At 46.1% G+C, this 7,494-nt stretch overlaps 1 protein-coding gene across 1 annotated transcript in view; it reads left to right on the forward strand.

The window, feature by feature from the left end:
* Positions 1-966: 966 nt before the first annotated feature.
* Positions 967-7,494, forward strand: part of LOC121297846 (inositol hexakisphosphate kinase 2-like) — a 28,842-nt gene continuing 22,314 nt past the window's right edge. Inside the window, 1 exon segment of the mRNA XM_041224381.1 lies at positions 967-1,078. The gene's annotated coding sequence lies outside the window, so the exon portion shown is untranslated.

Raw genomic sequence — 7,494 nt, forward strand, 5'->3', positions numbered from 1 at the left:
CCAGTGCAGAGCTCAATACTCAACCCAGCTCCAGCTCAATAAACTCAACCCAGCTCCAGTTCAGAGCTCAATACTCAACCCAGCTCCTCAACCCAGCTCCACCCAGCTCTCAATAAACTCAACCCAGCTCCAGTGCAGAGCTCAATACTCAACCCAGCTCCAGCTCAATAAACTCAACCCAGCTCCAGTGCAGAGCTCAATACTCAACCCAGCTCCAGTGCAGAGCTCAATAAACTCAACCCAGCTCCACTGCAGAGCTCAATAAACTCAACCCAGCTCCAGTGCAGAGCTCAATACTCAACCCAGCTCCAGCTCAATAAACTCAACCCAGCTCCAGTGCAGAGCTCAATACTCAACCCAGCTCCAGCTCAATAAACTCAACCAAGCTCCAGTGCAGAGCTCAATAAACTCAACCCAGCTCCAGTGCAGAGCTCAATAAACTCAACCCAGCGTCATAAACTGGGTATTTTTTCAATGAAAAGTATTATTATTTCCTGTCATTTTGGCTGGTGCTTGGCCCTGCTTGACCAGGTGCATTGAAGCTGTTCTCTGGTTGCTCAATGCTCTAGTTGTGAAAGGATGATTCAATGCTATTGATTTCGCGCGGCTCCAGTGCCGCCCGGGTCCCAGTGGCCTGTGATGTGAGAGATACTCATCTAAGGGGTAGCTTCTGTTCACGTTGTCGCATCGCTGCACAGTTTCGTTTCCCATATCGCGTCTGCTGTGTAGCAGCCTTTAGACTTAACAATAACAAGACAAGCTCTTTCTAATTAGTGGGAAAACATGGTTAATTAACCAATTAGCATCCTCATAGCTCAATGCTAACAACAAAACACGAGCCCTAACAACCATCACTCCCTGCGGCCCCATAGCAACGGGTCCGTCACTCACACGCCCCGGCGCAGCCTATCGGCGCCGCGCTCCCACGGTCACGGACCAATGGCGGCCCTGCCCCAGAGCGAGGCTGAGAGGAGGGCTGTCCGCCATTTCAGGAGTGCAGACGGGAGGAAGCCGCCGATTCGGAGACGAGAGGTGAAAAAAAAAGCGAAAGAAAGCGGATAAATCTGCGAGTAAACGGGTAAATTACAGCGATTATTAAATCATTGCTATTATCACATCAGAGTGCGGGAGGGTTATATAACACGTCTGAGAGTGACGTGTGTTTTTAATGATTGTTCTTGCTGTGTTGAAAAGCCGGATATTATTATTATTATTATTATTATTATTATTGCTGCTAGTGTTATTCTTGTTGTTGTTATTTGTATTCTTCTCATTACTGTTATTCTCTTTGTCGTTGTCGACAGTGCGGTTGGCGTGTGTTTGAACCCCCTTCACGATTCGGGGTGCTCGCATCCAGAGCTAGTGCTGAGAGAGGTTTTTTGGTCTGTGGTTCGCAGCGGTTTGGAAGATTGTAGGTTATTTTGTCCCTGGTGATCATTGTTGTTATAAATGACTGAGTTGGCTGCTTATACCGTGATAAATTCAAGAGATAATCTGAGAGGAACAAGAGGAACAAGCAAGGTGGGGGTTTTCATTTCTTATTGTCCAAAAAACTAAACTCCAACCCATTTCTTTTTCTCATCACCTGCACAGTGAATCACCGACTTAATAATAATAATAATAATAATAATAATAATCTTGGTTAAATGTTTTTTATCTACTGTACCGTGTTAGTATTGACGTATTGAATACTTCTGGCATGCGTCAGACCTCATTGTGCAATAATGTTAATATTATTAGTGTTCGTATTGCAAGCGTTACAGCAGGAATCAAGTGTGTAATAATTCGGGTATTACTGTCATTATGAATGGCGTTATAAAGCTGCAAACCCCTCCGTGTTATTCTATTGTGATGGTCTATGTTTAATGTGGAATAGTGCTCTGCGATACCGCATGAAGCGAGTATCGATACCATGCACAGTATCATGACAGTCGAGACTATCGCGATACTTTGACTCATGCCCATTACATGTTAAAATGGCTGCCAAATTCATTTTTTTGCAAGTGAAAAGTACATAAGAAGCTAATACACAGTGAATAATGCTAAAGCATTGTCGAAGGCTTGCTCACCATTAATATTATTTTTACATATAAATCACTATTATTATTACACACACACACACACACACACACACTGCTGAAAACAAGTTCCAGTGAATTCAGAGCTCATTGTCACTGACTGTAACATTCAAATGAAAGTGGTGAGAAAGAGCAACACTTTGTGTAAGTGACAGCAGCTTCTTTATTTCTTACATATAAAGAAAGAACTCTGGCGTTTCTGCCAGCTTCAAATACTCCAGTTACAAGGGATCTCTTCATTCTTATAGATCACAAAATCACACACAAGTATTTTCCTTGAAGCAGACTTTGCATAGCTAGGTGTTTTACATACAGGGGGATCTTAGAAGTGCCCAAAAATTGTGAGCACTGCTGTTTTGTGTATTGTCTTTGCTGTGACTTGTTTTTTGTAAGAAATATGCACTGGAATTCACTTAAACTAAAAGAAGGGAAGATACTACAGGCCAATTTAATTTCCCTGGACAGTGCGGGGTAGTTTGTACGCTTCCGCTAAGAGGAAACAAGTAAGCTTAGTTCATATTGTCTTTAAAAGCTAAAAAAACTAAAACCCACGGTATCTCAAACCAGTGGTACTGTGATATTTTTCTTTGACCCCGATATTAGGTATCGTAGGGTTTTTCATGGTGTCCCGCGGAAAGCTGCAGTGGAAGAATGAGCTTGGTCCTATTACAGCAGGGCAGTGCTGTTTCTATCACAACAGCCTTGCTGAAATCTCAGCTGCCATTGTCCCGGCATTGTTACCATTCAGTCTTGTCCCTGACCAGTTAAAATTGTACATGCGCTGGAAAGAATGGGAATCCGTTTAAAACAAATATACAATTTGAATCATGTAATGTGTGTGTTGCACAGGTGCACTTAGTGCTGCGATGCAGCTCAGTCTCTTTTATAATGTGTGTGTTGCACAGGTGCACTTAGTGCTGCGATGCAGCTCAGTCTCTTTTATAATGTGTGTGTTGCACAGGTGCACTTAGTGCTGCGATGCAGCTCAGTCTCTTTTATAATGTGTGTGTTGCACAGGTGCACTTAGTGCTGCGATGCAGCTCAGACTCTTTTATAATGTGTGTGTTGCACAGGTGCACTTAGTGCTGCGATGCAGCTCAGACTCTTTTATAATGTGTGTGTTGCACAGGTGCACTTAGTGCTGCGATGCAGCTCAGTCTCTTTTATAATGTGTGTGTTGCACAGGTGCACTTAGTGCTGCGATGCAGCTCAGTCTCTTTTATAATGTGTGTGTTGCACAGGTGCACTTAGTGCTGCGATGCAGCTCAGACTCTTTTATAATGTGTGTGTTGCACAGGTGCACTTAGTGCTGCGATGCAGCTCAGACTCTTTTATAATGTGTGTGTTGCACAGGTGCACTTAGTGCTGCGATGCAGCTCAGACTCTTTTATAATGTGCTACACAATGGCAGCAGAGAAAGAGCCCTGATAAAATACGATTGGGCCATTCTAGCTGAAGTGGCTCTGAGGGAGGAAGGCTTGCTTGGTGGAAAGTGATACTGACAGTTGCTAGTTGAGGGAGATACTCTGCTCTTCTTTTGCATGCACACACAGCACCTACCCTGTATCATCATGGGGTTTACCATGTATAGCAGCTGTTGATGCATCGTTCACACCCCCTAGTCTCTGTAAGTCGCTTTGGATAAAATGACTAATTAATAATGTCATGAACCACAGTGGGAGGAAACCCCTCCCTGGGATTGCGTCCACTTGAGCTGCATGACCCAGGACAGACAAACGGCTGTTTCTTTACAGTCTGTTTGCATCCCCCACACATTCCATATCACCACGTGTGGGTCCTATAGGGGCAGGACACTGTGCACAAATGAAATCCAGGAATTGAACTGACTGATAAACAGCAGTGAGTCATAAACACCTCCGACAGTCAGTGAGGTGCTCCTGCAGTATATAAATACCGATGTCCTAATGGTGATTCATGCATCTGTGAGATAGCAAAGTGACAGTGTAGAGTTGAGGCCTGCTTTACATCATGGGCTTTGTGTTGCATTCATTGACTGCAGGGCCCTCCCATTGCACAGCAGTCTGAGCAGCTCCAGGTTTTACCAGGAGCCAAGTCACACCTCCGGTCACAAGCTCAGGTGCGTGAGCTCCTGCTATGCAGTAGGGGTTTATTTCCATGCCTGGTCAGTGACTGTGTTGATGGGGAATGTTACTGGGGCTTCATGAAGGATCCTGGGGTCTGCAGTAGGGCAGCTCTTCACTCAGATGTGTGCTGGCATGACATTCCCTCAGTGCCTCAGAGCAGCTGCACAAGTTGGCTCTGGGTGTATTATTTAATCCTGTGTAATCCTCTCTTCCCTCTGTGTCACAATGCAGCATATTGTAGCTCTGCAGTCACCCATCAGACACCTCGTTTTCATCTGTGAATCACGGGCCTGTGTGTTGACACTAATCGCATTCTAATAAGGCTGCCGTTGCATTGCAGTGTCCATATTTGCATTGCAGTGTCAGTATTATGCTGTGAGCCTGATTGGATGAAGAATGTAATTGTGATGAAAAGTACATGTGAGCTTTCGTGTGCAGTATGCGGGTGAGACTTTGTTAGAAACCCATGTACTGTACAGTGAGGAAGGAGGCACACACAATTTCTGAGTCACTTGACAGGTCAGAGAGAAAACATTCTCCTAACAAGACACTGTGTGGCTCTGTATAGGTGTCTATTCTCGGAGACCGGTGCAATTGTAATGGATCGCTTTCTTGGAGGCACGGTTGGCATGACCACGCTATCTGAAATGCCATTCGCCCAATTCCATGCCACATGCTTTGCGCACCTCCTCAGCAAAGAGGTCAGGGCTGGTTGACTTGTTTTTTCTTCTTTGTGTTTTTCCTCTGCCATATCAATCGTGCATCTTTGCCCCTGCGCTCATAATCTATTAAGCACTTGAAGTGTATGAAGTTCCTGCTTGCAGGGATTAATCTGTGCCATCCGATCTGGCTGTCGACGACCTGCGAATCCGGCTCCCTGTTTAAAAACAGAGAGAGGCAGAGAGAAACTGCTGAGTGGGTCTGACACCCCTGTTCTCGAGTTTCTCTCAGTTTGGAGATGCAGTAATTAAGCTCTCTGCTCAGCCCCGAACGGGGGTTAGCAGCAGATTATGGGATGCTGGTGCTCTGTGTAAATTTACTCAAAGATAATATTGCACCCTCTCAGTGACTGACTGACACCAGTGTGATCTTACAGTGCAGTATTTCCATTGTTCTTCAGATGGATAAAATGGCAGAAGTTGTTGCATTGCACTGGCTTGCATCGCCTGTTTGCCTTTTTGTTATCAGTTTCTTGTGATTTCAGGTTCCCTTCGTCCTTTGATAAGACTTCCTCTAAAAGGGCAGCATGGAAAGACCCCTTGGTTGTGTTTGCGGGGATAATCCAAGTGAGCTGGATTGTTGACACTGTGTGTTAAATTAACTGTGATCTACAAACATTACCTTTCAGGGCTTCCAACGAGCTCAGTGTTCCTCAGGAGGAAGTGGAAATGTAAAGAGACGGGTCTTTGAAAAGCTTGTGTGTCTGTGTATGTGTGCGTGGATCTAATGAACAGAGTCAGCTCTTCAGGTTTGTTATCAGCGATTCAGTGTTCTCTACTGTGGCCATGTCTCCAAACTGCCCCTTTTTTAGGGTCCTCGTTCTGAAATTGGGGACCCGTAGTCACTGATCGTGTCCGTTCGTCCGTCACACTCTACGAGTGACTGCTTTGCTTGTGCACAGCCCTCACCACACTGTTGTGGCACACGCCCAGCCTCTTGTAGGCGTGGCAGATTGCACTGGACTGGAATCCGATGAACTGTTGGATTTTCTTTTTTTTATGGCAGCCTGGCTGTGACTGAGCTCTGTTGTAACTTCTCAAGCTGCCTGATAGCAGATTAAATCACTCTCATCAAAGTGACTAATACAGGAGATGAAGGTCTCAAATCTAGCAGGTGTTTAGAAGGACAAGTTAGCCAAAAGATCAAGATGCTTCTGTAAAACAACAAGTTTCCAGTCTTTGCTTCAGATAGGGCAAATCATTTAGGAAAGCACAGCCTGGGAAAACATACTCTGAAATGTGTTTGAGAGATCTCCTTATCCTAAAGATAGGATTCCAGGGGGAGCGTGGGTACAGAGAGGATACCAGGGCGAGCGTGGGTACAGAGAGGATACCAGGGGGAGCGTGGATACAGAGAGGATACCAGGGGGAGCGTGGGTACAGAGGGGATACCAGGTGGAGCGTGGGTACAGAGGGGATACCAGGGGGAGCGTGGGTACAGAGGGGATTCCAGGGGGAGCGTGGGTACAGAGAGGATACCAGGGGGAGCGTGGGTACAGAGGGGATGCCAGGGGGAGCGTGGGTACAGAGGGGATACCAGGGGGAGCGTGGGTACAGAGAGGATACCAGGGGGAGCGTGGGTACAGAGGGGATACCAGGGGGAGCGTGGGTATAGATACGCTGCATATATGGAAAAGAATATTGAATAAAGGAGCTTACACTGCACACTCTATACGCACCTCGATATTAGCAAGAGTTCGAAACGCTTATCAAGTTTAAACACTCTTCTCTTCTCTTATGTTTGATTCTTCCTCAGTCCTGGAGCGTGATTATTTTGCTGTGCAGTGCCCGGTACAACCCTGCCCAGCCAGGCTGGTGAAATGGAAGGGGTTTATGTCGAGTCACGACCAGCTCAGTTTCTGTGTTGTTTGGGTTCTTTGTGAAAGGAGCTGGAAGGGATGTGTTTAAAGCATCCCGTCACTGTCACACTGGGACAGCACTCTGCTGGTTCATCAAAGGGAGTGGAGAGGATCATCGTGGTGATTGCCACTTTCAGATCCCGGGCACTGCTTGAGGTTTATCTCAAACCGATACTTCATTTCTGTGCCGTCACGCCAGTCTGTAAAGAGTCACCACAAAATACTGGAAGAAGAAACCAGGGTTGTTTGGAAAATGACAGGGTGTCTGTTTCACAGGTCAGCAATGTAAACAGAATGTCCACCATTCTGGGGTTCAAGATAATGTGCACTGTTCTGGGGTTCAAGAGAATGTCCACCGTTCTGGGGTTCAAGATAATGTGCACTGTTCTGGGGTTCAAGAGAATGTCCACCGTTCTGGGGTTCAAGATAATGTGCACTGTTCTGGGGTTCAAGAGAATGTCCACCGTTCTGGGGTTCAAGATAATGTGCACTGTTCTGGGGTTCAAGAGGATGTCCACCGTTCTGGGGTTCAAGATAATGTGCACTGTTCTGGGGTTCAAGAGAATGTCCACCGTTCTGGGGTTCAAGAGAATGTCCACCGTTCTGGGGTTCAAGAGAATGTCCACCGTTCTGGGGTTCAAGATAATGTGCACTGTTCTGGGGTTCAAGAGAATGTCCACCGTTCTGGGGTTCAAGATAATGTGCACTGTTCTGGGGTTCAAGAGAATGTCCA

This window comes from Polyodon spathula, chromosome 23 (assembly GCF_017654505.1).
Source record: "Polyodon spathula isolate WHYD16114869_AA chromosome 23, ASM1765450v1, whole genome shotgun sequence".
Lineage (NCBI taxonomy): Eukaryota > Metazoa > Chordata > Actinopteri > Acipenseriformes > Polyodontidae > Polyodon > Polyodon spathula.